Genomic DNA, 6,390 nt, shown 5'->3' on the forward strand with positions numbered 1-6,390 from the left:
TTTTTTCTTTTTTTTGGGAGGGGGTCTCTTATTTTGAAGGGGTCACTGTCCCTTTATGTGGATATTTTTTTTTAGGGGGGAGGATTGGGAATTTAGTTGGAATGATGCCAGAATAATACCGGCTCTTCACATCCATCACATTCATTTGGAGTCCAGCCACGTTTCACCTGAATATGTTGTTTTTTTTTAGTTTCAGTGTTAAATTAGCGTCACACGTACATTATCCATACAGCCGTGCTTATAGCGCAGATTTTATGCATGACTATATTTACGATTAGCTAGCCGTGTAATGCATTGTGATTCTTATTATTAACCTTAATCATTAGCATCTCCTCTCGTTTCATTTCACACACCGTATGCTACACCACGCAGCTTTTGCGTTAGCATTTCACAATACCGCGCATTTTGACCTGCTGATGTAAAACGCTCCCAGTTTGTCCCTGAGAGAACGGATCGCGCCATTCTTGTAATGGGGATAATTATGGCGCTTTTCCATTATACAGACCTACTTGGTTTCGTTTCGGTTAGGTTCCTGTAGTACCTCCTCGACGTGAGCGGGGTTGTGCGCGTAACTGCCGAGACATGGTTTTATATGCGACACAAACACTCAAACTAGTGACTTGCAAAGCAGCTATTTTGGGTGTAACTGAATCATTAGAATCAGTCGATTCAGAAGATTTGTTGACAGAATCGATCAGTACTTCCTGCATGATTGGACTGAACTGAAATACCACTGAACGCGGTTGTGATTGGGCTCACGATCACCGGGTTTCAGCAGTGCTGTCGCTAAATACACCAGACTCCTCTGTTAAATATTGATATTTTAGACATTTCCTTTGCTAAATGTTGAACATAACATCTAATATCACTTGGAACCTCGTCAGAGGAGTTACTAAAAATAAAAACACCAGGTACCAGGTACTATCACTGATGGAAAAGCAAAAGTACCAAGTTGTGCTAGAACTGTATCATGGAAAAAAGCGCCATTAAATGCAACACTGGGTACGGACCGTTCTAACACAGCTTAGCCACATCTGTGCTAGCTCGCCAAGGTTCACTCCAGCACATGCGATCTCTCTGAGCTAAAATACATAAAGTGTAAACATAAATGTATTTGGAAAACGTACTGTCCATAGCGCCACTAGGAGCCATTCCCATGCAGCGACGTGAAATTCAGTGACGTTAAAGCGACAAACGACAGCGCGGAACTACAAGTCATGTGACAAATATCAGCCAATCAACACCACGGGGGAAAGTTCAAGTACAAAACAATACAGATTTGAAAGGTTAGCCGAAGATCTAACAAGTCTGGTCCAACTCAAACTGTATTGACAATAAAAGGCGACGACACACTGTTTTTAAGCTAACATTCCAAAAGTTAGCTGTAGCACGTACATGCTAGCAAAATTTTTCCCATGTCACGTGTCATTAAAAATATACTTCATTCATTATGACACGTGAAGCTTTGAACACTCAATTTAAAAAAGATCAGAGGCAACGCCAGCTAGCATTTCATAATGTTAAAAAAGTCTGTCGGGAACTTATCCTAAGACAATTTTAACTACTACAAACTCTGTATAAAGTTTAAAGTATAAAGAAAATGCTTGACAAATTTGTAATTTAACGGAATGTGACACGATGCCAAAGTTAAAACTCGGCGGATTTTTGTTGTACGAATTGAATTGAATTTCAGTCACTAGGGGGCATAAGGCGTAATTTAGTGCAGCTGTCTGGAAAAAGCACAGAAATATTTACGTAAAAAAGTTTCCCAAAACAAACAAATGTCATATTTGTACAAGATACTAAGAGTGAGAGGACAAATGCTAACAGCTAACGAACAAAAGGATTACGGGATAAGATTTTCGTGATGCGGTGACAGGGTGTTTTTTTTTTCTTTTAACCAAAGGCCAAAAGAAAACAGTGTTAGTTAAAAGAAAAAAAACAGACTTTTTACGATTCATCGTATTCGTCGTGCGTCTGCGATCCGATTTCTGAGCGACGAAAAAACAAAACAGCATAAAGAACAAACTGATTAGAAGTTCAGCAATAACAACAGTGGCAAGTTTCATTCTGTGCAGCTTCACGTCGTCATTTTTCATCCACAAATGAACTCTCTCTCTCTCTCACACACACACACACACACACATACACAGCTCATCAGTAGTTACTTCCTTTCTGTTTTACTGTTATTGGGTTTTTTTTGGTTTTGTTTTGTTTTATTCTCACAATCTCCTTCATAGTCATGATACGGTAATCAGAAAAAAAAAAAAAAATCAAATTATGCATTTTTATTTTTTTACATTTGGTTGGAACAGAAAAAGAAGACGCGACTGAAAACTTGTGGTGTGGAATAAAAAAAAAAAGCGATGATCAAACGTGACGACGACGGAGATATTTGGAGAATTAATGTTGTTCCACTCTGTGTATAAAAGACTAAAAAAAAAAAAGTCAATAAAGAAATCACAATGGTCTTATCCATGTACAGCTGATCCTCCTCTGATGTTTTCTTTAACACAAACACACGCCACACACTGTGAACAGAAAACGACTTTTTTAATAATATTACTTAAAGTAAGAAGTCTTAAAGTTTATGACATTTACTGTACTTAAGTATCTAATGTTAATTTTCTTTAGTTGCAGAGGAAATGTAGTGGAGTAAGTATAGAGATGTGAATTTTGTACTAACAAAGTATTTGTACTGTTACTGTACAACACTGCAGGTCTAGATGACAATTATTAGCATTAAACTTGTAATATTTGAGAAGAAAAAAAACACTTTTTTGTACAGCCTGTGTACAAAATTGAAATATTTGACATTAATGCGCCATCTTGACAGTTACCACATTACAAAACAGTAGTCATTTTAGCTACTTTTAAGGTTTACCTATCAGAATGTAAAATAAATAAATAAATAAATAGATTCAGAAGTGATATTTTAGGCCACGTCTGCTTTTTGAAGTTGTCTCTAGAGAAAATCAGCGTTTTTAGCTCACATGGACACAGGAGGTGCTGGTGTACTGTTGCCTCGTGTGATCACTTTGTGCCACTGACGCGTGATTTCAACCACGGAAATTACAAAACCGCATGACTCTAACGGAAGCAGTGGATCACCGACTGTGTGTTTCCCGCCACTTAAGGACCTTTTCTTTCCCCCTCATAAACACCGACCTTGTCCAGGAGCAGTAGTCCTCACAGAGACCAAAAACCTGGTCCTAATGAGGCAGAAGAACCTCATTTCGTTTTTTCCCGTTTCTGCAACCTGCAAGATTTCTTATGTTCTCTGGTTTCCCACGCTCTGTCCTCTTCATCAGGTGTCTGACCTACAGGTAATAGAAAGACACTGTTAACAGCTACAGACTGGATCCCCCTGTTTCCCTGGCAACAGAGAGAGAGGAAGAAGATGGGATGATTAAAAGTGGTGAGGATGAGGAGGGGGAAGTGACGGGCGGATAGATGAGAGGAGATGGACGCTGGTGTGATCACACAGAGAGAGAGAGGAGAGTGACACGGAGACGAGAGACAGGAGGTGACAAAGTCATTAAAGACAAAGACGGACTGATGGATGACGGAGTGATTTAAAGAGACAGGAGGGGAAATGAGAGGGTGACAGTTCAAGTCTGACTCTCAAACTTTAAATATCTGTGTGTATCTGTTAAACGGCCTCTGCCCTCACACCAAAGTCCAGAGAGAGAGAGAGCGATTTTACCTCACAGCACACAGGAGTTGTTGATCCACTCCATCAGTGAAGTTCAAACATGTTGTTTTGTGACTTCTGTGTTTAACAGCAGCGCCTGGATCCCTGTCAACTCTGTGGAGTTTGGGATGTGGAGGAAAATTCAACTTCCCCAAACATTCCAAAGAAATCAGTTGTAAACAGTTACTATCATCATATTAGACTTTCACGTTTCCTTTTTATTCCCCTTTGACCATTCCTCTCGTCCTCCCTTTGTCTCAGTCCTTCCTTCCTTCCTCCCCTCTCTTCCTTTCATTCTTCCCTGTCTCCTCCCTTGCTTACCTCTAATTTTCCCCCCCTAATATCTGCGTCTCCTCCCCTCTCCGTCCCGTTGTCTTTCATTCGTCTCCCTCCTCCATCTTCTCCCAATTTCTCTTTCACTTCGCTCCTCACTCAGTCTCTTTCTGTGTAGAAATCAATGGTCGTTCTCTAAATAGGAGGTCACCGGGGTTGCAGGCGCTCACGTCCTGGCTTTTCAATTACGAGCAGCCTGCAGTCTCACACACACACACACACACACACACACACACCTTACACCTCAGAGCGACTTGGACAACAGATTCAGAGTCAAAAGAAAAGATTTTAGGTTTAAAGAGGAACAATTTGGGGAAAGAGAGAGAGACAGGAGGGAGAGAGAAAGAATCAAGGGACTTAAGGAAGTAAGTACGGAAGGAAGGAAGGAAGGATGACATAGTAAGGAAGGGAGGGAGGATAACGATACGAAGGAAGGGTGATGTAAAGGAAGAAAGGAAAGATGGATGGATGATGTAGCGGAAGAAAGAAGTCCTTTCTGAGCTACTGTAGAAAATGTTCAATTAGTTTTTTAAAAACACATTTATTTTATCTATATATATATAGAGAGAGAGAGAGTATTTTAGTTTTATTTTAGTTAACAAATGTTTTCAATTTTACATAATCTATAACTATAATAAACGAGAAACTATGACTGTGTGAACTGAAGACGTGAAAAATGATTTCATTCATTCACGACTGAAAAGAAGCATGAAGCCATGAAGTCTGAATAGTCTGAATCTAAATCTAAACCACAACCTTTAAACTAAACCAGACAGCAGCTACCTTACAGCTGCTCATCTAAACACTGGTTTAACATTAGCATTACAGCTAGGGTCAACTAGCGAGCTAATGTGGTCTATTGATATATTAATAAACATGAAGCAGTATTTAATACATACAGACACAAACATGACCTTACTGTGTGTGTGAGTACGATGAACAAGAAAAACAACAGGAACTTCCTACACCTGAGAAACTATAGCGTTACAGCTAGCTGAGCTAAGCTAAGCAGTAAGTTAATGCAGGCAAATAATTAAGTTTTCCTCTCACCACCGTAGCGCCTCCTGGTGCGGGCACTAGTCCGGGCACATCCGGTTGCATGCATTCAACTGCAGAAGAAGAAGAAGAACTACTCTGGTTGTAGCTGCTGAGATGCAGAGCATCCACCGTGCCAGAGGGGGAGCTGTGTATCTGAGAGCTGGCCTATCTATTACGTCACTTCCAGGTACCTGGCCAATCACAGGACAGTGGGAAAGCTCTCGTTGGCTGGCCAATCACAACACAGTCCACATTCTGGGGGTGTGGTTTTGGTCTGAAACAGCGCGGCTGACTAGAGCGTCAGTGAGGAGATATTTTGATCGGCTTGTTTGCAGCGATTAGGAGGTTTTTAACCATAAAAACAAGTTCATATATGTAAGTAGACCTCCATAACTAACATATATGTGTGATACAAGCATTCGATGTCGCCTTTAAATGAATAATGACTAATATGAACACATGAAGCTATGAGAATCAGATTTTGACTCTGCAGTGATTCTGAGTCTTTTTGACCATGACCGAGCTCTGTCCTCTGACCTACTGTCTGTGTCCCACTGTTACAACACACTTCATTACACGCCAGTGTCAGCGAGAGAGACTGAAGGCATGAAAGAGAAGACAAGAAAAAACATACCACGGGGGAAAGGTGAGGAGAAGAGGACAGAGGAGGAAAGGTGGCAAGGAGACAACATGGAGGGAGGCTGGAATATCTCAGGAAAAAGACGATTTGATACAAGAAAAGAAAAGGAGACGAGAGGAAAATGGGGAGAGATGAAAAGGTCAGGGAGGAAGACAGAAGGGGGAAAAAAGAGAGTGAATTGAAAGGAGGAATTGTAGCTGGCTCAGATGAGGGGGAGGGCGAGGAAAGTGGGGAGGCACCCACCGTGGCGCCCTCGGGGGTTATTGGGTCGCGGACAGCCAATCTCTCTCGGCTTAATCAACAGCAGCAGAGGTGATTGCAACACCGCGGGGGACTGCTGGGAAAAGAAAAAAAAAGATGGAGGGAGGAGGAGGGGAGAGAAAGAGATAGGAATGAATGGGAAAGGTGTGCAGGGGAGGGAGGGGAGGGATGATGAGGAAGAGATTGGAAAATGGGGGGAGACAGGGGTGAGGACGGAGGAGAGAAGATTGGAAAAGCTACGTGTGGAAAATGGGAGGAGAGAGAGAGAGAGAAAGAGGGGTGAGGGAACTAATGAGGGTGAGGAAAAGAAGTGAAAGAGATGGAGGAGAAGTGGGGAACATATAGCACAGGTGCACTTTGAGCTAAATGCTAAGCTAACAGCTTCAAAACTGGAAACGTTAGTATTTTAACCATCGTGCTGTTC

This window comes from Solea senegalensis, linkage group LG21 (genome assembly GCF_019176455.1).
Source record: "Solea senegalensis isolate Sse05_10M linkage group LG21, IFAPA_SoseM_1, whole genome shotgun sequence".
Taxonomy (NCBI): domain Eukaryota; kingdom Metazoa; phylum Chordata; class Actinopteri; order Pleuronectiformes; family Soleidae; genus Solea; species Solea senegalensis.